This window comes from Miniopterus natalensis, chromosome 6 (assembly GCF_054644295.1).
Source record: "Miniopterus natalensis isolate mMinNat1 chromosome 6, mMinNat1.hap1, whole genome shotgun sequence".
In the NCBI taxonomy this organism is placed as follows: Eukaryota; Metazoa; Chordata; class Mammalia; order Chiroptera; family Miniopteridae; genus Miniopterus; species Miniopterus natalensis.
In genome coordinates, this window is record NC_142086.1 from 26,161,247 (window position 1) to 26,186,697 (window position 25,451).

The 25,451-nt window shown below is 37.2% G+C and overlaps 1 protein-coding gene across 1 annotated transcript in view; it reads left to right on the forward strand.

Moving 5' to 3' along the window:
* The window catches only part of EPHA6 (EPH receptor A6), a 771,763-nt gene that overhangs the window by 547,172 nt on the left and 199,140 nt on the right, over nucleotides 1–25,451 (forward strand). The gene's annotated exons all lie outside the window — the stretch shown is intronic.

Genomic DNA, 25,451 nt, shown 5'->3' on the forward strand with positions numbered 1-25,451 from the left:
GGTCTTAATAACTGTTAGGTAAAAGATAGTCAGGTCTGATAAAGGCAATGAGAGTAGCAATAGACTCACAATTCATTGCTGAGGGAAAATCTGCAAGACCTGCGTGATTTTTAACAAAGAAATAGGTGAGAATGTTTTCCAGGTTTCTAGTTGGGAGATGCAATGTGTGTTTATTAAATATTCCTTAAACGACTTATTAAAAAATGAACCCAAAAGAAACCACATTAAAATTTTAAGAAAGGAAAGAGCATGAAAAATTATAGCACACCTAACCCATAACACTTATTACCATGTCCACTGAAAATGTTTATTAGTTGGCCAATGTCTACTTATAAGAGGCACTGTGCCAATTATTTTTTTCATATTGAGTCATTATGCTCATCAAAGACATGTGTGCTCAACCTGTCTTCCACACACAGACTCTGTCCTGGGATTCTCAACTTTATAACTATCCAAATATTATGCGGCAAATCCTTAGAAAATTTAATTTGTCCTATATCTAGGCTATATACATATGTATTCTTAAAGTTTTTTATCTTTCACTATAAATTTTATTGTTTTTTAAAATGAGTTTTCTAGGATACTTTTTTTCTTTTTTTGTATATCGCTACTCTATTTAATAGTGGCAGATTATCTTTGCTCATCAATACAGGCCTGAATTTCCATGAAAATGCACATTTCCATTTGAATGAAGTGAGCAGCCCTGTTGCATAGGAGACTAACCAGATCATTTATCTCCTTTGACTTTTTGTATCATAAAATGAAATACTGTGGCCAGAGGACTATAAAACAGAAATTCCCAAGCTAAAAGAGCCAATTCAGATTAGGGTAGAATTATTATTTTATACATATCTTGAGATAATGAGGAAACTGGTAAACTGAATTTTAATCCTGAGCTGGAAAAGGTCATTGAAAGGCTGTCCCTTTTTCAGGGCAGTCCTGAACTTAGACCATTATAAGAAAAACCTACCAGCAGAGTATCTGTAATTTGGAAACATTATTCCATTGAAAAAATCATTTTTGTGTCTCTAAGCCCATAGGGCACCCTTCTTATTTTTGACCTTCCCTCTTTCCCTAGTCTCAGTGGAAATGCATAAAATCTCCCCGTCATTCATTCTATCCCTTTATCTATACAAAACTCATTATTGCCTCCACTATCAGCCTTATCTCCTCCTAGCTTAGTGTCACCGTATTTTTTCTCTCCCTAGAATAGCCCAGGAAGTTTTAACTGTTCGTTTCTCAGCAGTCATCTGCAGGTAACAGAAAGTCAAAAGGACAACAGAAAGGGTATAAAAGTGAGTGTCAAACCAGTGATTTATTCAGCCTAATATTTGGTTCTGGTATTGTCATCTTGTTTGAGGTCATAGTTGCCCGTTATGGTATATAAGGCAAACTATTTACTTTGTGTACCTCTCCTACTTCCCCTGTCATCCCCCAGCCAGCCTCTTATCTCTGCTCTAGAATCTATTATTTTTAAGTTATTTTTAAAACTCTCTTATTCTCTTTATTATTTGTGTTCCTCATCTGTAGCAGTATTTTTATACAATATGACAATAAGAAATGTAGGCAGTATGCCAGATGTGGTTTCACAATTTACTTTTTACAAGAAGAAAATTGTGTTTATGGATCATTTCCTCTATATTTAGATGAGATGATTTTATCAGATGCAGGTTTTCTCTTTGTCTTGCAACTTAAAGGATTTATGGTAGAGGCCAGATTAATTTTATTTTCTATTCTTAGAAACTCTTTTGTCCTATTAATAGACTAACAATAACATCAACAACAGATTCTGGCAAGATCTTTCTGCCTTTCACCGCAGAATTTCACAGGTTTCTAAATTAAATGATGTAATGAAAGATGGGCTTTATCCATTCCCCATGGATACGAATTAAAAAGACACAGACTGAAGTCAGACAGACCCCAACTTGTATCACAGTCTTGGTACTCATTCACTCTCTGACCTTCACAAATTTTGTAATCTTTCAGAAATTTGATTTGCTCATTTTATAATTAATTCATAATAATAATAGTTATCTTGCATAATTAATGCAAGAATTGGCAATGGCACATATTGATGAGTAATTTAGGAATGATATCTATGTTTTTCAGAGCTAGTTTAAAATTACTGATTAAAATGAAGTTTCAATTTTGTCAGTTATAATACTTGTTTAAGAAAGAAATAAATATATGGTTATCAACAAAAAAACAATATGGAGTGTAGGTTAAAGTACAACAAAATTAAAGTAATATAAAATCAAATGCATAATATGTACAAAATATAACTAAGCTAGAAGAATAAATTTATAGAGGACAGGTGTGAATTATAGTAGTTTATATTAATAATTTGCTTGATAAATTAAACTCAAATTATAGAACTTATTGTATACCTTACATTTACATAGTGAAATATAGAATCCTACAGAAAAGATTACATTGAGAGTTTATTTTGTATTGAGTTTTTATAGCAGGCAAGATAATCTTGAAGAGTTTTTTGAACTCTTACAGAAAATTTCCAATTTACAAAAAACATTAATTTTTCAAAAATTTTCCTTTGGCCTTTTTCTTTAATTTGTGTATTGCTAAAATAGTTGGTGTAATAAAGGATACTTATTTTCAAAAAAGTACTCCAAGGAGTTAGGGGAAGACTGGATATAGCTTATATAGAAAGAAAAATAATGATACATCCTCTTAAGGCTAACAGTCAAAAGAGGGGGGAAAAGATCCACATACCAACAGCAACAATGTAAGGAATTTTTATTCCTTACATTACTATAGTATATTAGTCACCTCTTGCTACATAACAAATTAGCCTTAAACTTAAAAGCAAGAACATTTACTATCTCAGTTTCTGTGGGTCAGAAATTCAGGCATGGTTTAGCTCCTGCAGGGTTCCTCACAAGATTGCAATTAAGGTGTCAGTGAGGGCTGGAGGGCTGAGTTCTCATCTGAAGGCTCAATTAGGCAAGAATCTACTTCCAAGCTCATTTATATGGCTGCTGTCACGATATAGTTCATTGAGGTTGTTGTAGTGAATGTCTTAATTCCTCACTGCTGGTTGGCTGGAGAACACTCAGATTCTTGTCACATGGGCCTCTCTAACATGGTAGCTTATTTCATTAAATCCAGCAAGAGTGTCTGCTAGCAAGATTGAAATCATAATCTGTTGTAATCTAATCATGAGAGTTACATCACATCACCTTTTCCATATTCTATTGGCTGTAAGAATATTAAGTTCAGACTGCACTGAAGAGGAGGCGGTCACACAATGGCATGAATGCAAAGATGCAGGGACCATTGCAGGCCATCTTAGAAGTCTGCCTACCACATATAGTAATTTTCTAAATTTGAGTTCATTTGGAGTTTTAAGGTTAATATGAATATAATAAAGATGGTAGGCTCTTATTTAAAACAAAATTTGGGGGATAAGATAAAAACTGTATACAATTCTGAATTTCTCTTTTGTAAAGAAGTAAAAGGTTGTTTATGCTCTATGATTATTCAATAATACCACACACTCATTAATGGTGCCTGAGAGGCCATGTGCATTCTACACTGGTGAACAGTAAGATGTGAATTAAGTCCATAAATCTGATTATATGATCTGAGTATCTCATATTATAGTTAGTCTAGCATGAGGTAATTAGTTGATTGCTCCCAGGTGGCACTTGTGTTCTCAGTCTAATTGTCTATTTATTTAACTAATGGCTTTTGTCTTTGTAGCCATTTTGGCTTATCCATTGCTATATAACCAATCATCCCAAAACTAAATGGCTTCAAATAATAATCATTTTCTTTACTTATAATTCTGTGGGTCAACAATTTGGGCTAGGCTCAGCTGGAGCTTTGAGTTTTGTCTTCCAGTCTCACGTGGGGTCACTCCTGTGAATGGTGGCTCAACTGAACAGTGTTGCTGTGAGGTGGTTGGTCTAGGCCAGGGGGTGGGGGGGCGGAGTCTGATCAAGGATAACTCATCTCTGCTCCATCTTTCCTCTTCTCCAACAGGCTAGACTTGGCAGTCTCAAGGCACTGTTCTAAGCAGATGGGAGAAAGAGTTGTATAGCCTCTTTAAGCCTTGGCTCTGAACTCCTATGATGTAATTCTGATATTTTATCTTGTTCAAAGAAGTCTCAAGGCCAATCAGATCTAACAAGGTGGAGAAATAGCTTCTACCCCTTGATGAGAGGAGCAACAAAGCCCAGGAGCACATATACAAAGATGGGAGGAATTTGTGGTCATATTTTACAACTTTCTTTTGTAAAAAACAAATTGAATCATTACTTTTCAAGCCTGCTCTGGATAACAGAGTATTAATTTATTTGCAATTTTGTCTCTAAATTCATTTTTGCTTTGCACTTCTAATGAATAACATTCATGTTTTGCTTATTTAACAACTACTAGGTAATCTGCCTTGGATTACATACTACATGGTGTACAAGTAAAGGGGCTCAGGCTGAAGACAGAAGCTAAGGAAAGTATAATATATAAGGTTCAAAAAAGAAGTAGAAAGGAGATAGAAAGACAGGTAGAAGGAAGAAGCATTATAAGTGAACAAAGCATACATATAAATTGTTATTGAAATTTAGAGGATCTAGAGCTCTAGAGATCACTGCACACTAGGCGATCCGATTGCATCATAGAAATGTCATTTGAAAGCTAAGGGATGCCAAGATGAGGAAAACACAGTTTAGACAGAGGAAGAGAGAAGTGGTAAAATAAGAGGTGTGGAGATTGTGGAAAGGAATTTTGGACAATTTCAGGAGATTTTATAGTTCCATGACACTGGCTGTTTTTTATATCTAATTTTTCTTCAAAGTCTAGGCTTTTCCTTTTTCTTTATGTGAATATAACTCTAGCTTTGCTTCTTGGCTATTAGTAATGTTTAGTGTCTTTTTAGTTTGGGGAATTTTTAGTTTTTAATGACATGCAAACTTTAAAATAATTAAAGAAAAGAAGAATGAATTTTGCTTTTACTAGGCAAGTAATTAAAATTAAAAGTAAATACTTTTCCCACTTCATGGTTGTTATGAGAAGCAAATGAGATAAAGTAGGTGTAACTGACCATCCAGCCTTTATCAGAACACCACCAGTGAAAATGTTCACTACCTTACCAGGCAGCCCATTCCCTTGAGAACAGTTCCAGTAAATTGAGAATCTTTGCGAGCAAAAATGTGCTTCCATGTAACACTGGATATAACCTTATACCACTACCCACTAGTGCTTGTTCTGCGAAATTGAACTTATACAAAGCAAACCCAATCCTTCTTCTACACTACACCATGACCCTTCAATATTTGAAGACAACATGTGAACCTCATAAATCTTTCTTTTCAAGTCTAAATTGCTAAACCTTTCAACCATTTTCATCTGACATGATTTCTGGATACTTCATCATTCTGATAACATTCCTCTGGAAAACTAGAGGTTTTCTCTAAGTCTTTTCAGAATTGAACCCAATATTCCAAATCTGTTCTAATCAATGAAGAAAACACAAGGCTAGCACCTTTCCTGCTGTGCCTCAATTAATGCAGCCTGGGTTTGCATTTGCTTTTTGAACGGCTGCCACACACTGTTGGCATAGAGAATACACCAGTTTATCTAGTGTGGTCTTTCTCAGATGAGTTGCTATTAAGCCAGGCCTATTTCTATACTTGTCCAATTGACTTTATTATGCTAAGTACAAGGCTATATTTTATTTATACACCCAAACTATATATCTATATAAACCATATATATATTCTATAGCTATTCAAATATTTTCTCATATTCCCATTTAATAAAAATTTTATCAAGTTTCTATAGGTGAATTTTCTCAAACTTTCCATTTCCTTCTCCATCTCAATTAGATCAGCCAGTACAGTTATCATCTGAATCATCCCTGAGTTATTCTGCCTTGCAAGTCAGTTATGTGTCTTTATCATAACTGAGCTCAGAGCTCTCTGTACGGCATTTATTTAGAACACTCTTTCATTTTCTCCTTCATTGGAATAATTATGTTTGCATTGTTTAAAATCTATTTTTTTATGATCTCACTTTTTAAATTAAATGTATTGGGGTGACATTGGTTAATAAAATTATATAGGTTTCAAGTATACAATTCAATAATACATCATCTGGATATTGCATTCTGTTTTTATGAGCCAAAGTCAAATCTCTTTTTGTCACCATATAGTTGACCCCCTCTACCCTTTGCTACCCCCCCCCTTCCCTCTGGTAGCCACTGCACTGTTGTCTGTGTCTGTGAGTTTTTGTTTGTGTGTCTCGTTTGTTCATTTGTATTTTATAGACGCCTATCCCTTATCTATAGAATCTCTGATCATGAAATTGTACTCAACCCATGTACCTTTTTTTAAAGCAGCACCCTAAAGTTTAATATAAATTATGGCCGGGACTTTTTTCCTAGGCTGTTAGGTATCATTAAATGAAGATGGCCATTTTTTTCCCCCAAGTTTCCACCCCCTTACACTTCATAGGTCTTATTTCAGAATTAGGTCCAAATAACAGTTTCTGTTGATTCTTTTGAAAGATGGAAACAGCAGCAAGGCAAGTACTTATGATCTTTTATAGCTTCTCATTTGTGGCTTTCATGGTGAAATAAATATACTCACAGGTGGGAAGGTGTGTTATGTAAGGATTGTGTAGAGCTTGAAGCACATGGACTTTCCATGTGGTCTAATGCAGTTCCTTGTTGAACGGAAACTTCTGTTCCTACAAGAATCTTTTCTATGATTCCCTCTTTTGCTTCATCCTATCAGGAAAGGCAGTCTGTCTTTGATTTTAAAAGTAGGCAAGAGTTATTGTTTCCATGCTTGATATAATCTTTAGATGTGTTGTCTCTTTCAGTCCTCAGAACACTAAGAATCACAAGAATCACATATGTCCAGCCCTAGCCGGGTAGCTCTGTTGGTTAGAGCATCATCCCCATATGCCAGGGTTGTGGGTTCAATCCCTGGTCAGGGCCCATATAAGAATCAACCAATGAATGCATAAATAAGTGGAACAACAAATCTCTCTCTCTCTCTCTCTAAATTAATTAATTAATTATTTTAAAAATTAAATAAATTTAATTAAATAAAAGAATCACATATGTTCATTTTCTAGCCAAGGAAACTAAGACATAGATTAAAGTACTTGGTCAAAGTGACTAATAAATAATAAGTAATTATTATTATTATCACTTATTAAAATGCTGATTAGCTTGTGAAGCCAAATTCAACCCGAGTAGTCTGAGTTCAGAGCCATAATCTTTATTACAAATGGCCTTTATTTGTATACTTTATTACAAATTAATACTTTATTACAAATAACCTTTTATATTTGTGAATTTATTCTTTATATATAAAAGTATCTTCTTCTGGCACTTGTGCAATTGCTATTTCTTAAACCATCTTTCCTTACCACGGTCTCCACCTATTTTAGGTGAATCTGGCTGCATTTCTTCTTGCTTTCATTCTGGCCATTCGTCAGTCTATCTTTTAGTCATTCCCCAGCTTTATGATGTAAAGACTACATCCTAGTTGCTGATCTGTTTCAGTGATTTGTAATAGAGTGGATTGTCACTACTTAACTCTAAGTGTATTGATCCACAAAAAATCCAAGTGCCTTAGCAGACCAACATTAATTTGGACATTGACTGTTGTCATGAGGTCATTCTTTAGGGTGAGATTTTAAATTCCCATCATCGGAGGCATGGTTCACATGTTCTTATATGCCACATCAGTCCAGCAGCAAACCCTGTCAGCTCTGCCTTCAAAATACATCCCAGCATCCAACCAATTTTTACCACTTCACAGCTACAGCTCTGCCCCAGCCATCAACATCTCTCCTGGCCTCCTTTCTCCCACCTTTGTGCCTCTGTGATACACTCTCCACCCAAAGCACGAGAAGATTTCCTGAAATGTAAACCAGAGTGTATCACTCTATGTTCAAAACCCTCTGATCACTTCATGACTCATCCAAAGTAAAAGCCTGTCCACCTACCTAGCTACCTCTTCAGCTTCATCTCGCACAACCTCTCCCTTGCTCACTGCTCTTTGGAAACAGTGGCTTCCTTGTTATTCTTCAAACACGCCTCATGCGCTCCCATCTCAAGACGTTTGTACCCGATGCTCCAGCTGAATGCAAAGCTTCAGTAACACCATGGCTCTTAGCTTCAGTAGCACCATGGCTCCTTTCTCACCCACTTCCTCCAACCTCTAGGATGATGTTACCTTATCAAAATCAGGAGAGTAGCAACCTTCCTCTCACACTCCTTGCCCCCCTTACCCTACTTTTTCTCTGCATCAGTTACAACCAACGGAAATATATTTGTTCTGTTCATTTTTCTTACCATCTGTCTTCTTTGTTTCTCACACTCTCTGTGGCACCCTCAGCCCTTTAAACAACACTCAGCATGTAAATGGATATAGAATTCATAGTTTATAAAAATAATGAGACTACATATTCATTCATTAAATGACTTTTGTCTTTAAAAGACTTATAGCCTAGTGTAAAATTAAGGTGAGGGAAGTGAGCTAGTATTTCACCTTGTACATCCCCAAGGTTAAGGGTCATGATAGAGGCATAAGGACACTTCGGCCACTAGGAGAATAGCGTTAAATTGAGGGATCGAGGAAGGGCAGCCTAGGAGGTGGCTTAATCCTGAAGGGATTGAAGAGTAACTGAAGAATGTTAGGAGAATTACATAGATTTGTGATTAAAATGATCACTCTGCTGTCTTGTGGAGGAAGGAGTGCCATAAGCAATGACTGGCAGTAGAGAAACCAGTAAGATGCAGGGATTCATGAGACCAAGGCATACAAACAAGTCTCAGTTTCTGACCAGAATGACTGAGATAAAGAACTTGGGAATATTTAGGGAAATGACATGTTGCGGTCTATGTGGGAAAATCCAGTAGCTTTCAAGCCAAGAATGGAAATCTGGCTATTTTGTCGTTGTTTTTGTCTTTTGCTTGTGAATATAATCAGAATCCTCAATTTTACAGAGTTTTCAGTCCTAAGTACATTTAGATGTTATGGCAATGACCTCTACAAAAGGGTGAAAATCACTGTGTTCTTGATACGTTTCATAATATCTTTTTACCCCATTATCTATACTTCCTATGAAGACAAGAAATAACAGACATTATAAAGAGATTAGTTGCAGAGTAGAGTCATGCCCCAAGAGAAGCATATCCACAAAATACAGTGCTCATTTTCGACATATACATGACCAGGACAGTAAGAGAAAAGTGAGAAGTGAATTTGCCTTGCTCCACAAAGATGTAAGCGAAGTTCAGGTTTGCTCAGCTCCTTGTTGGGTAGGGAGTGGTCCAGTTACTGCAGAATCCAATACCTGGTTCAGCACAGAAAAATGAAGAGGTAAGGGAAAAGAGTTAAATTTTATTTTTTTTAAAGTAAATTTAAAGAAAGAATAAATGTAGTGTTGTCTTACATTTGATGTATTAGCCTGTTAAGGTTCACTTGTTGATTGATGGAGCAAACGCCCGTAGCCTAGGAGAGCAGGGCAGGCACCTTTTACTCTAGTTTAATAGCACGTTCCACAAAAGCACTGGTCAAAAAGAGAATGCCAGATTTCTGCCACGGTTATAAATACTTCTTTATTTCTTCCACCTTTTAAAAATTTTAATTTTTAAAATCAGAGTGACTTGCACCTAGCGAAAATTATTTTTTAAAATAGAAGGGCTTGTAAATGGAAGGCACAAGCCTACCACTCTCCCCTCGACTCCTCATCTAACGCTGAGTCCTATTCATTTGTGACAATACTTTTTAACTGATTTTCTTTTCAAATTTCAACGGTTACTTCCATATCCATTTCAACATTAGACATTATCTATTGACTTCCTGTTATCACAGATAAAAATTTAGCTCTCCAATAATACCCACCTCTCCTCTCAGTATAGCTGTTACCTTTGTAACTGCTGTTACCTTTATATCCTTAAATATTATACTTAGGTCTCTATATATTATTCTAACAAGTATAGACATTTTTTATACTTACAATCAAATTGGAAATGTAAAAACAGCTTATTTTCAAAGTGCTATACTGATGTTTATAAAAATATTTCTACTGTTTCTGCTAAGATTTCTAATACGGGAGCTTCTAGAAGGGTAGGCATCATTTTTTGCCAAGCTAGGGAAAGAGAAAGGCTTAGCCTTTCTTGACCTGACTGGTGAATTGGGTAGGTCCTTTTCAATGATGTCACCTTCTCCTTAATGAGTTTGCTCTTCTGATGTCCTATTGGTAATATTGCTGGAAATTCATGGCTGAGTTTTTCTAGAGCAGCGTTTGGCAAACTATGGCCCACAGATCAAATTACCTATTTTATTGGGACACGTCCATACCCATTTGTCTACTTATAGTCTATAGCTGCTCTTGTGCAGAAACTGCTAGATTAATTGTTGCAACACAGTCGGAATTTTCCACAAACCTAAAATATTTATTATCTGGCCCTTGGCAGAAAAAGCTTGCCAGCCCTGCTCTGGCTGCTTCAGTACATCCAGACGGCCACGTGGGCAGCTGCTTTCTGGGCTCTGCTCCCCTGCTGCCATGTGGACCGGTGCACGGGGCTCATCCTCTCCCCTGGTCACTTAACTAATTTGAAGCCATTATTTCCCGTATCCTATGATCTCCCTCTCTCTCGATACCATTTTCATTTTGTTGGAACAAATTCTCTACTGACTTTCTTACTAAGAGTGGAAAGTTTGCAGAGTAATTTTCTGGATTCTTTTATATCTGAAAATGTCTTTTTAATAAATAAAATAAATAGTCAGGGCCTAGAATTGTAAGTTAAAAATATTTTTTCCTCTGAATTTTAAAGGTAGTGCTCTACTGTCTTTTAACAGACAGCACTCCTGCTAACCAGTGAAGTACCTGGAGGATTCTACCCTGGAATTGCATGTTAATGTGCTGCACACACAGAGGCTTTTTCAATCTGGAAATGTTTGCTCTTCCTCGCTCTGGAAATATTTGCTCTTTGAAAATCTTTAGTATTATTTCTGTGTAGTTTTCTTCACCTGAGTTCTTTTTACCCTCTCTGGGATTCCTATTAGTTACTTATGGAACCCCCTGGATTGAGTTTTCACCATCTTCAACATTAGACTCATATATATGTTGTTTGGGTTTGTTCTTTGTAAATGCAGATTTGTTTTATTTCATAGCAGATTTCCTCAACTATATCTACATATGTTCCAAGACTTTTATTGAGTATTGTTTTCTGCTATCATTTTAGTTTTCAGATAGCTCTCTAATTTTCTTATTCTTTATTTCTTTTAGCATCCAGATTTTTCTTGATAGATTAACTATCTTGTCACACAGCATTGCTGTTTATTTTAGTTTCCCTCTTTCTCTTTTATTTCTTTTGCCCCTCTTTCCTATTGGGGATTCTTCTCACGTGCCTGATGGTCCTTGGCTTTTCATTCATATTCACACGTGAGGCACTGACTGGAGGCTCTCAGTGAGAATGGGGGAATGTCTGCATCAGCATCACTTTGGGTGGTGAGGGTCTGTTTTATTGGAGATAGTCAAATATCAATATGGGTTGTGAATTTTCCCTGGGAACATATATTTTCTTTCTAGATAAGAATCTTCTGATATTTTATAGGAATTACTAGTCAACTCTTTCTTGTGAAACTTTTAAACTCTACCCTTGCTCTTTTAGGGGCCCATGTCTCACTTCTGCCCTTTGCTATAACGGTGCATCTAAGCCAGGAGTCCATTGATGTTTTCAGCTCGTGAATTTCTCTCCTTTCAACAAAAGTAACCTCTTCTCTCCCTTTTTATGCCCAACTACACCCATTAAACTCCCCAGTCACCACCTTTAAAAAATGTGCTGAACTGTCATCCGCTGAAGTCCCATCTCTCGTCCTTTGTCCTTAAGGGTTTACACCTAATGTTTTCCTTTTTATTATTAGAGGGCCTCAGAGAGTGAAAAAAGGTTATGCTACCACCTTTAACCAAAGCCAGGGCTACTATGTCTTCAATGGTCTACAAAATGAGACAAGCCCGGGAGATCCTCAAAAATGAATATACTCTTCTAATATATTCTAATATGTATTGATTTCTGACTCTCTCCCCTATTTTTAACCACAAACCCTTTCCATGTCATTTTTCACATTATGAAATAAAACTACAAGAATTGTTTCCTATGTATCTTCCTAGATTAACTAAATCAATTACTAATCCATATTATTCAAAATATTTTACTTTGCTTACTTTGCATTAAATAAAGCAAAAGTGGGTGCTGGGTCAGGAAATAGTCTGATCAGTTTTTATCTCAAAATATCAGCTAGTGTGTGGAAATACCAGTTTTCTAATTTCTCTGTATTTCTGGACTAAATGCAATATATTTGACTCTTCAGTTGTGGATTTTTTTTTACTGTTGTTCTTTTCTAATCAAAAAGAAACATAGCATCCATGACAACTGACATGCAGCTTTCATTTATTCCACTAACATGAACATGAACACTGTCATATTTTCCCTGATTCATAACTTTCTCTTCAGTGAAACCCAAACAATCATCCGACCTCCAATTATTTTAAAAAAAAAAAAGACAACAAAAAATATTTAGCATCTCTCTCTGCTCTCCTTGCAGTTTTATATGCCTGCACAAAATGCTTTTTAAAAGTTCCTGAAAATCCTACTGTTTATTAATCTCAATTTCAGAGTTATAGGATATATATTCACATTATTACAAATGCATTTTTCTTCGTTGCTGTCTTCCATTGGCCTACTGAGTTTTTAAAAATGCGATGCTTTTTAATCCACTCATCTACTGATGGGCGCTTGGGTTGCTTCCAAATCTTAGCTACCGTAAATAATGCTGCAATGAACATACAGGTGCATATGTTCTTTAAATTAGTGTTTTGGGTTTCTTTGGAAATATACCCAGAATTGGAATCACTGGGTCATAAGGCAGTTCCATTTTTAATTTTTTGAGGAACCTTTATACTGCTTAACCCATGGATTATTTTTAATGTGAATAAATAACTCATGGGTTCTTTTAATGTAAACTAGAAAATCCCTAGAACTAAATCATAATGATAAAACTACATCTTAAAACTTATGAGGTACAGCTGGTGCAGTACTTTATAGGTGAATATATGGTCTTAAATTCCCTACTTTAGAAACAAAGACCTGCTAAAAATTAATGAGTTAAGCATCCAACTTATTTTTTTAAAAGAGAAATAGAATAAACAGAATAATCACAAATAATGTACAAGGAGGGAAGGAGTAAATAAAATATTAAAGCCAGTAAAATAGAAAACAAAAATTAAAGGTTGTTTTTTAATTTATATTTAAAATTTTTTTTACCACATGTAGAATGTGAAAAAACAAGGAAAAGAGACATGTTAGAAGTCAAATTACTAGTCAGTGAGTAAACACTACTCTCCCCTCCCCCTCCATATACATAACAGTACTTTTCTTGTGTTTCTGGATTTTTAGTCTTTTACTGCTCACCCCACCCCTCCCTTTGGCAGCCATCAGCTTGTTCTCTACATCTATGGGTCTGTTTCTGTTTTTGTTTACTTTATTCATTTATTTTGGGGTTTTTAGATTCCACATATAAGTGAGATTATTCAATATTTGTCTTTTTCTGATTTATTTTACTTGACATAGTACCCTCTAGGTTCATCCATGTTGTCACAAATGGGAAGATTTCATTCTTATATATTGCTGAACAATAGTACATTGGATTAAGGAAATAAGCACTGGGCTTTTTTTTTAGGTTCAATGTATCATTGAACAAAAATTGTTTGATCACTTCTTTCAGCTTTGTTTCAAATTGTTCAGCTAGTGCAGTGGAGTGAAACCATAACAAATTTTAAATTGCAAAAATGTTGCTCTATAATGCTTAGAGTAATAACTCATGTGATATTTGATGGTAAAAGCTTTTTTAAAAAATAATAAAGAAATGGTATTGATTTCAAAGCTCTTTAAAAAAAGGATTTGTTATCCCTGGCTGGTGTGGCTCAGTTGGTTGAGTGTAGTCCCGAGCACCATGAGGTCACCAGTTCAATTCTGGGTCGGGGCACATGCCCAGGTCGTGGGTTTGATCCCCAGTAGAGGGTGTGCAGGAGGCAGCTGATTGATGTTTCTCTCTCTCATGTTTCTCTCTTGCCCTCTCCCTTCCTCTCTCTCTAAAAATCAATAAAAAATATATTAATATAACTAAATAAAAAGGGATTTATTCAAATAAATGATGTTATATGTAAGAGCATGGAAACTGCATATGCCTTAATAGTAAGTGAATATAAAAGGGTCTTAAGTACATACAGAAAAATACTATGTAGTATGATTACAATTTTATGAATAAAAAATATAAACTTTATGCTTAGGAACTAGATTAGAAAGATAGACACCAAATGAGGTTGTATTCCAGTTATTTAGCCTATGAGTGATTTCTTCTCTTTTTTTCAAGTTTTGCTGTAGTAAATTTTCTTATTTTAATATCACTGAATTTAGGTTACTTTTTATAATTGACAGCATCCACAGTTTCATTGGCAGCAGTATTTTCTTCCTAGGAATACATATAATAATGGTTTATGTTGCAATCTAGGACTCAGTGAAAAACAATATTTTTGGATAAATAAAATAATAAAGCACAAATTTTTTAAAAAGATAACATATGATGAATGTCTTCTGAAAGACAAAATTAACTGAATAAAATTTTACCTAAAACAATGTTTACGTTAATGGAAATAGTACTTTAACATGAAAGCAAAGTGTTTAATGTTGATTTTATTAGAACATCTGCCTGTTATTATCCTTGGAGACTATATAAAATCAAATTAAAGCGCCTACAGTTCTGAATTATGGTTTAATTTAAAGAGGTGGTAGTGATTTTCTGTGCATATTTTCTTTAAGATAAAATGATCTAATATTATAATTTTATTTATAAACCTTTAGTATATTAAAATTATAGAGAGTCTTTATTGCTATTAAAGATTTGTATAATACCATCTTTAATAGTAATTCTTGACACTCATTTGCTTTTTTCATCAAAATAATTATGTACCTATCTATGTATTTTTGGAAAGATGCTTTTTCTTTCATTTTTGAAAACATTATGACCACTACAGCTGACAGTCCACTAAGCTTCTCTTAGTCATGCTTGTCTAAACACAAGCCCTCCTCTTCGAATGCTGATCATTTTTATTGCCTGACTGAATTCCCAAATGTTTTATTTGTGCTACTGCAGGAATTCACACATACTGGGTAAATGATATTCTCCCATGGTTGCCCTCTCAAATAACACTTGGAAAATGTTTACTGGATATTTTCACATAGAGAGTTAAATGCTGATGAAAGCTGTCTATCATGAGGAATTCTGCCCAGCCATGCATTCGGTAAATGTTAGTTACCCGTGGCGTTCACTGTGATAGGCACGGGATTAAAACTAAGACAAAATTCCTGTGCTCAAAATTTTCACAATGTAGTGGGAGAGATAAATGAACAGAAACTCTCAACTAATAGGAGAAGTGCTGTTCATAGAACACTGTGAAGAGGCACACTGGAGGGTAGTAAGAATTTACACTTAAAAGGAGAACATCACCCAGCCTATAGTGGAAACTAATGTTTCAGAACTCACCCTGTCCCAAGCCCTGTGTTAAGAGCCGTTGTGTACTATTACAAATCAGCGGCTTTAAAACACACACACACAACAAATGAATTGTTTTACAGTTCTGGAAGTCAGAAGGCCAAGCTCAGTCTCAGTGAGTTAAAGTCAGGGTGTTGACAGTACTGATTCATTCTGGGCACTTCCAGGAAGGTTCTCTTTCCTTTGAATTTTCCAGCTTCTAAAGGCTGCCTGCGTTCCTTGGCTTATGTTCCCTTTACCATATTCAAATCTCTCTCTCTCCTACCTGTGTTGCCATCATCCCATTGCCTTCTCTGGCTGTCTTGCCTCCCTTTTATAAGAACCTTGTAATTTCATTGGGCCCACCTGGATCATCCATGGCACTCATATGTCAAGATCATTAACTCAGTACATCTAAAAAGTCCCTTTGCTGTACAGGCACACCTCATTTTATTTCGCTTCACTTTATTGCACTTCACAGGTGTTGTGTGTTTTTACAAGCTGAAGGCAAGACCCCCCCACTAGCAAAAAGATTGCAACTTGCTTGATTGTGATACTTGCTTTATTACAGTAGTTTGGACCCAAACTGGCAATATCTCCAAGATATGCCCATATAAGTTAACATATTCACAGATTTTGTGCATTAGAATGTGGACATCTTTAGAGAGTCAATATTCAACCAACCAAAGCTACTAAATGAATTAAGGAATGGAGATGGGAAAGTGGGTTTTAAGAGATTCGATGGACTGAATTGTGCCCCTACCCACAAAATTCACATGTAACAACCTTAACCCCCAATATGAGTATATTTGGAAATAGGGCCTCTGGGTTTTAATTAAAGTTAAATGAGGTCATAAGTACGGAGTCCTAACCTGATAGGATGAGCGTCTTTATATGAAGAGGAGGGGAGGCCTCTCTCTCCCTGACCAAGGAAAGGCTGTGTGAGGACACAGTGAGAAGGTGGCTGTCTTCAAGCCAGGAAGAGGGCTCTCACCAGGAACTGAATCAGCTGGCACCTTGATCTTGAACTTCCCAGCCTCCAGAACTGTGAGCAATTAAATTTCTCTTGTTTAAGGCACCCAGTCAATGGTATTTTTTCACAGAAATCCAAGCCAACTAGTACAGAAGGTGGTAAGCCTGGAGTTTAAGAGACAAGTTTGAACTTTGTGTGTAGATTTGGAACTTAACAGCCTAAAGACAGCTAAGTAGTTGGTGGTAGTGAAAGACATTACCCCAAGATAGTATGTATACTGAAAAGGGAATATAGCTGAGCGAAGAACCATACATTTCTAGTAACACTGTTACCCGGTACTGAATGCTCAATGGCCTGATTGTGGGAGAAGAGACTGGCAGGTGATTGAACTCGTCCTAGGAGTCATTTGGGGGATAGGGGGTGGAAGGTGAGGGGAGCACAGGGGCGTTGACCAAGAGCAGAAGTTCCTGTAACAGTAATAGGAGCTGTCAGAGGCAGGGCTAGGTACTTTTCTTCCTGTATCTCTGCAAAACTGATAATTATGTTTTATAGGCAAGGAAACTGAGATGCAAAGACATTGAGTAAGTTTCCCTGGGTCAGAGAGATTTTTTAATTAGATTTTATTTCTAATGTGATTCTTCTGATGGCAGAGAAGAAAATCAATTTTGACAGAGCATCAAGCAGAATTTTGAAATGCAAATATTTTTTAGCCTAAAGAGGAGCTCTTTCAATATGCCTTGAGGCAAGAGAGCAGGTGGTCTGAGAGGCCATCTGGTAGAGGCTGATACTCTGAATTTTAAAAATGTTCTAGAGGTAGAAGTACCAGTGAGTTTTGAAAAGTCAAAATATTACAAATAAGACTATTCAATAAGGAAGTAATATACTGGACTTTGTGATATAAGATATAGAGGGAAATTTAACTCCTTGAGGACAGTCTTCATATGGGAACATGTTCTAGCAGAAGAGAGTAAAAAGGCTGTTTAATGTTTGGAATGGCTGTTTAATGGGGAAAATGTGACTAATATGTTACTTAACTCACTCATTGAAGAAATCCTTACCCATCTCTTCATACGGATGTTAAAAAACTCATTGTCAGCTCTTAAAGAAATCCTGCTTCCTAACCTAGACTTTAAGAAACTAGAAATAAAGTATAAATTACATATTAAACATATCCTCTGGTATCAGGATATTTTTAAATGACTCAGTGGTTACATGAAACTTCTCTAAGACTCAAAAAGCTTTGCAAATATTTATACATTAATCTTTATCTCTTAAGAAATAGATGGGTGGTAGGTATTTAACCCATCCATGATGATACCAAAGCAGGGAAAAGTACTGTGACTTCCTCTAATGCCACAAAACTAAACAGTGGTGAAGCCAGAATTAGAAGCTCTGACCTCTAAGAACCTGTCCTCTCTCAGGCCGTAGTCTGTTTTTCCTCCTGACAAGCCCTGTTAAACATTAGAAATCTCGCACCATGTTGAATCTTTCTGTGAAGTTCAATCAGAAGCATTCAAATATCATTTCAAAAGATGTGAGATTGTAAGTGCTCTGAAAAACACTGTCCTCTTTCATTCGTGGAAGGTATGCTGTGTATCAGGAAGAAATCAGACAGAATTAGTCATAGGATTCTGGTATTTCATCCTTGAATGACAGACAGAGAATAAAATCGGGGTGGGCGACCCTCCTGATCACCTTAATGGTAATGGAATTTACTTTAAGACCTCAAAAGACAAATACATCCCTCTAGCACTGAATTAAAAGTCTTAAGTTTTTCACCTTTGTCTCTTGTTTTTTAACTTTTTCTTTGCTTGATACTTAAATTTTTTTTCTTGTTGCCTTTACACCCAGGAAGGAAAGCAGGTTGTGCATAGTTAACTTTTTAAAAAAAAAAACTGAATATGGAAGATGTTGACGCATCTCCTAACTGCACACGAGGAAAGGAAAGCAAGTGAGACTGCAAATAAAAACAAGTTGGCATGTTGGAAAACTCCCCAACCTGTACCTCTGCTCTCGGGTATCCCAACTTCAGGTTTAGGGTTGTTGGTTTTCCCCCTCACTCATTCCTTTCATTCATACAACAGATGTTAAACAGTTGTTTTTGTGTATTAGGCACTGTGGCTACAACATAAAATAAAGATCCTCAAGGCCCATGCCTAATGGCTTAGATCAACGATTTTCAACTTTTCTCATCTCACGGCACATGTAGATTGCTAAAATTCTGCAGCACACCAAAAAATATACTTTTTGCCAACCTGACAAAAATAAAAATTTTTATTCATTCACACTGGATGGGCGGCTGTTGGTTGTGCTGTCTGTTGTCATTTTTTTATTTGACAATCTAAGGGAAAAGAGGCCAGTGCCCCTGACTAAACAATCAGGTATTGCGTGTTTTAAAATTTCTTGCTGCACGCGGGTTGAAAATCGCTGACTTAGATTGTGGTTAACAGGACAGGGTCAGAGGAGGTGCTGAAATGGAGCGATAATTAATAAGTGAGTAAATGAATTTCAAAGATAATTTCAAATGGTCCAAGTGCTAAAAAGCAAAAGTAACGAGACAAGAATAAACTCTGCTTCTCATACTCACCACAGTTGTATTAATTATTATTGCAGGTATTCGAAAGTGGAGACAATTGTAAACCTACTTTTGCCCCACCCTGTATGTTATGCTCACACTCTCAAGCCAAAGATCCCGGGAACACACTGCAGTTAAAACAGTTGAGTCCAGCCAGGAAGTCCCACAGAATGGGGAGTGGTGGTGTGTCAGTAAGAGGGTCTAGATGGAAGCTGTTACAGGATCTGGGCTTTGGCTGGGTGCTTTGGGAGGGGTCTGCTCCGCATTAAATGCCGTTAGAAAGCAGAGCCAGCTCTGCGACTGCGAATCTGTTTTCAGTGCCTCCTGCTCACCCTGTGGGTAAGGGAGGGATTCTCACCTTAGGGCTATGGGGTGGATGAGTGCCCAGCACCCTACATTAGACAGGGGAGACGGACAGATATTTGTTAACCGCGTATCCTGGCAGCGAGGGCGAGGGGGACACCACACGCCCCCACACAGGGCGCACAGGGGTTGCGCTGGGGAGCCGAGTGGGCACCAGGAGCTGGGGAAGCCCAGCTTCACGGTACCAAGGGGTGAGGCAGCCCTTGTCCCCTGGGAGCGTGCGATTGGCTTGCTTGAGTCACTGCCCAGGCCGGCAGGAAAGTGGAACGTGCTCCTCAGGAAAAGGAGGAGCTGTGCCTGACCCCTGGGGCCAGGAGGCTGGCCTGGCGGAGGACCTTCCCTGTGGGAGCAGAGCGGGGAGGGGAAGCTGTGGTGAGGCCACTTGAGGCCCTCTCGGTTCCCCCAGATATGAAAGCGGCACAGAATACTGGCCCTGAATTTTAGACTTTAACCACGGTATCTTAATTAATCATACCTAGAGGAAGGGGGCACAAAACCAAGGGTGAGGGAGGTTATCATTGGTAAGAGGGAGCAGTGGTTTATTTTAGCCAAGAGAGGAGGGGGCGTTTCGTATTTGGGGCACTGTGGCCTTGCCTCTGTGCTTGGGCAGTGGTCTCATTTTATCGTGGTCTCCGAGTCACCTTGCCAAGGTTGGTCTGATGTCTGGTGGGAGAGCTCGGCCAGCGTCTGACCGTAGAGCTGCTATTTTTTCTTTCTCGTTTGGAAGGACCTGGTGGTAGTGAGAGAGAAATCAGATGGGCTGATCAGAGAAAGTTCGCTGAAGGCGAGACCTCACATCTTAGCCTTTGCTGCTAATAAGAAGCCATCCACATAGAGAGCTAAGGAGGGTGGAGACGAGGGAGAGAGAAGGGAACCTGTGCAGGAGGGCAACCGCCTGAAGAAAGGAGACTCCTCACGGCGCCTGGCAGGCATGTTTAAAACAGCCATCAAGAGCCAGGCTCTTTGCGTCGGGGACTCTCAAGGCGCTGGAGGTAGTGGAAAAGCAGAATTTTGGAACACGGGGAGGGATATTGTGGAAAGCCTCCAGAAGACCATGATGTGACAGTTCCTCCAAGACGACTGTCCCTCACTGCCTCCACCGGCCTCCCACACTTTTAGTTCGATTATATAGGCTTTATGTGGAAAATCCAATGCTAGTTGATATTTTAATATGACTCTACATATTATACGATGGGATTGCTTGTCCAGAAACGTTTTACCACCATCCAGGGAGATAGACGGGGTTGGCAGCCAGTGAATGGGCTGTCAGTGGCAGAAGGTCAATTATCCTAGATATAATTTTCTTTGCTCACTTGAAACTAGATAGACTGTAGTTATTTTTCCCCCCAGACTGTCTAATATCCAACATATTCGAGCTAGGTCTCCATTTTTATTTTATCGTGAAAGGTTTTTAATATATGGTTTTATCATTCCATCCACCTGTGCATATGCAGTTGACGTGTTTGAACGCTACAGGGTAGTTGGTTTAAAGACACCGTTGTTACCAGTTGGAAATTTAGCGTACTAAAACACAAAAATAGGAACAATGATAAACATCTCAGACAGCAGAGAATGGTGGTTATAAGCCAGAACTCTGGAGCCAGACTGTCGGGGTTCAAATTACAGCTCTACCACTTTCTAGTCATGGCACTGTGGACAAGTTACTTAGCTCATATGCCTCAGTTTCCTCATCTGTGAAGTGGGGATAATAATGTTACCTACCTCAAAGATGTGTTGTTGAGATTAAATATATATATTTAGTTTTTAGACCTCATTCATGATAGGCACTCTATAAGCGCTTTACCTTTGTTAATAGTGATGGTGGCAAGGTATTAGAAAGAAAAAAAAAGTTAACACCACATTCCTATAGTCAGTGATAAACTAACCAGTATATGTAAATGTTAACTGACCTTATTGAGGAATTATCTTATGGTAATATACAGGGCTCCCCTCTTGCTACAGCACAGTCATATAATGGATCAGTCTTTGACACCATCTGAAAGTATACATTTAATCTAAAATATTTTTTCCTCTCTGCCTGATATGTCTGATACTTCCAGGCCTATACCGGATAGGGGCTTTTAATGCATTCTATGATTGAATTTTTTGGACTTTGCCTTAAGAATGCACTACAAGTCTCAGATCTTTAATTGGGGCAGCCAAACTTAGCGTCACCGAAATAAATGTGATAACAACTTGATCATGAAAAGCTTGACATAAAGAAATCACCTGCCTGGTGTTAATAAGATACATGAATTTCAGACAACAGAAAACCAAAGAAAATTACCACTCTGCCTGTCTTGATGAAATACCAACAGAGCTCTCTATTTATTTCACTATACTTAACAGTTTATTTGAATTACTATGAAATGTTATCAGAAAATCAATTGGATTATGGGGTCCTAGCAGGTGAAGAGTTTTAAAATACTGCTGAATCTTTATATGTACTAACAGATTTATTAAGGCAATATAAAAGAAAAAGAGTAGAAAAATATTTGTTTTGTTCTAGATATTTATTACAACAAACCAGAGTGATCTCAGAAGAAATTTCAAGTATCTTAGTAAACCTGGATGTATTGGACATTAACTTCAACATATGCACATTTCTTTTCCCTCAAGGTTCAGAGGCTTAATAGAAAATTTTGAAAATTTATATCAATTGCCATTTTTTATGCCCAAGAGAAAATCTTTTAAAAATTGAAAACATTATTACAAATAAAGCTGCAAGACCAGCCAGGTGGCTCAATTGGTTGAGTATAGTCTCATACACCAAAAAGGTTTCGAGTTTGATCTCCAGTCAGGGCAAGTGCAGGAGGCAACCAATCGACATTTTTCGCCCACATCGATGTTTCCCTCCCCCCGCCCCATAAAATCTATAAAAAGTATCCTTGAGTGAAGATTAAAAACAAAACAAAACTGAAACACTAAGGCTTCTTTTCCTTTGAACGTAAGAACATTTAACCCATAACAGATTGAAAGTACCATTAAGTTAAAAAAGATTATTCTGGTTTTGATGTTAAATGATGCAAAATTTGTAAAACACCAATATCATATGCACTGAACTTAGGGACACATTCTATCTAGTCAGTGTTTTTTGTTTGCTTGTTTGTTTAATATATATAGAATAAACTCTCTTGTTAGACTGCTATTTCTTTTTTTCTTTATTTTTTCAATGTTTCTTTATCTTTATTGTTGAGACCATTACAGATGTCCCCCTTTTAACCCCACTGATCCCCTCCACTCCACATCCATCCCACCCCCAGGCTCTCCCCATACCAATGTCCACGTCCATGGGCCATGCCCATAAATATGTAAGTTCTTTGATTAATCTCTCCCCACCCACACCCCCCTCCCCACCTTCCCTCTGAGATCCCTCAGTTTGTTCCAAGCTTCTATGTCTATGGATCCACTTTGTTCATCAGTTTATTTTGTTTATTATATTCCACATATAAGTGAGATCATGTGGTACTTGTCCTTCTCCGACTGGCTCATTTCACTTAGCATAATACTCTCCAGTTCCCTCCATGCTGTGCCAAAGGCTCAAAGGTCCTTCTTCTTTACAACTGCATAGTTCTCCATGGTGTAAATGTGCCACAGCTTTTTATCCACTCATCTACTGATGGCACTTGGGCTGTTTCCAGATCTTAGCTATTGTGAATTGCACTGCTATGAACATAGAGGTGCATAAGTTCTTTGTGATTGGTGTTTGGGGTTCCTTAGGATATATTCCTAGAAGTGGGATCACTGAGTCAAATGGCAGGTCAATTTTTAATCTTTGAGGAACCTCCATACTGCTTTCCACAGTGGCTGCCCCAGTCTGCATTCCCACCAGCGGTGCACTAGGGTCCCCTTTCCCCACACCCTCGCCAGCACCTGTAGTTTGTTGACTTGTTGATGGAGCCATTCTGACAGGGGTGAGGTGATACCTCATTGTGGTTTTAATTTGCATCTCGCTGGTGATTAGCAACATTGAGCATTTTTTCATATGTCTCTTAGCCATCTGTGTGTCCTCTTTGGAGAAGTGTCTATTTAGGTCCTTTGCCCATTTTTTAATTGGATTATTTGTCTTCCTTTTGTTAAGTTGTATGAGTTCCTTATATATTTTGGATATTAACCCTTTATCCGATGTGTCATTGGCAAATATGTTCTCCCATACAGTGGGCTCCCTTTTCGTTTTGTTGATGGTTTCTTTTGCTGTGTAGAAGCTTTTTATTTTGATGCAGTTCCATTTGTTTATTTTCTCCTAAGTTTCTCTTGCCCTAGGAGATGTATCAGCAAACATATTGCTATGACAGATGTCTGAGATTTTATTGCCTATGCTTTCCTCTAGGATTTTTATGGTTTCATGCCTTACATTTAAGTCTTTTATCCATTTTGAATTTACTTTTGTGTATGATGTAAGTTGGTGATCCAGTTTCATTTTTTTGCATGTATCCAATTTTTCTAACACCATTTATTGATGGGTGTGTTTATACATAATTTGGTAAGCAAAGCATTGTCCTGTTTCCTTCCTAGCTTTTTTTTTTTATGCTTAATGATCCCGGTTGGGGCACATTCAGGAGGCAGCCAATTGATGTCTCTCTCTCTCTCTCTCTCCCCCCCCCTAAAATCAATAAACATATCCTCAGATGAGGATTATATATATTATATACATATATATATATATATATATATATATATATATATATATATATATTATATATATACAACTACACTAAAAGTTAATTTTCACGTATAGCCAACCTTTAGTTGACTTCCGTGAAATGGTCCAGGGAAATTTGGATAATTGGAATTGATAGTACTGCAAAAATTTAATTTGATCTTCTACACTTCAGCTTACATTGCATCAGACTATTGGTCAGATCTGCCTGCTAGCAAGTCAACTGAAGATGTGTTAATGTTCATCCCTTGCACCCTTCCAAAGACTTGTATAACATAAAGCACATGTATAATACTTTACAGTTGATAAGCACTTTCACATGTATTACCACTATTGATCTTTCCAATATCTTTATAGGGAAGGGACATTATAGAATTATGGAAGGTTTTATTATTATCATCACTTTATATATGAATAATTTGGGGGTCAAGCATCATGCTTTTAAGTAAATGCAGGTAATCTGCCCAGGATAAATTGTCTTAAATTTCAAGCTTTATTGAATTTATTGTGTTGCGCTGAGAAAGCCTCAGTCTTTTCCACAATAACTCTTCTAGTCAGCCTTATATCCTTTATGTCCACATAATTTCTTTTTACTACTTCGAATCTTTAAATCTTTGACATCATTTCCCTCACTCCCTTCATAACCCCTGTCTGCAGTGTAGCTGCTTTTCTTGAAATTCCAAATCATCCTCATCATTCAAGGTCCAGCAAAACTTCCACCTCTCCTGGGAAGTCTTCCGGCTCTCACCATTCTTATATAATACAGCATTTTCAGGGATCAGTTCTTATATTCTTAAATTGTTTCATTTATGTTTATCAGATTCTCCTACTAGATTATAAACTCCTGAGAACAGAGACCAAGTCTTATACTTCTTTGAAATTCACAGCACCCTAGCACTGAATATATATGTAATAAATCCATGATAAGTATTTGGCTATTATTTAATCTGTCCAATGGAGTCATTGCTGAACTTACTGTATTTGTATTCCAAACATGTGACTTATAATTTACCCTGTGTAATGACTTATTATAGTTGAGTTTAGTATGGTTTTTTCAATATGTTCATATTGACCCTATGAACAAATTGACCCTAGCATTGATTTCTAATGGCAGTGAAGCCCAGGCATATGGCCTGTGGGATCAATTCAACTACGTATGCCTGATGAATTCCGGAATAGAGCAAACATTTGACCCATATATCAGTATTGAGAACAGGAACAGGAAATGTTATGCAGTGATTGCTTTTCCATAGAATTACATTAGCATCGCCCATTGAGCTATTCATAATTTCTCAGCAGATCAGG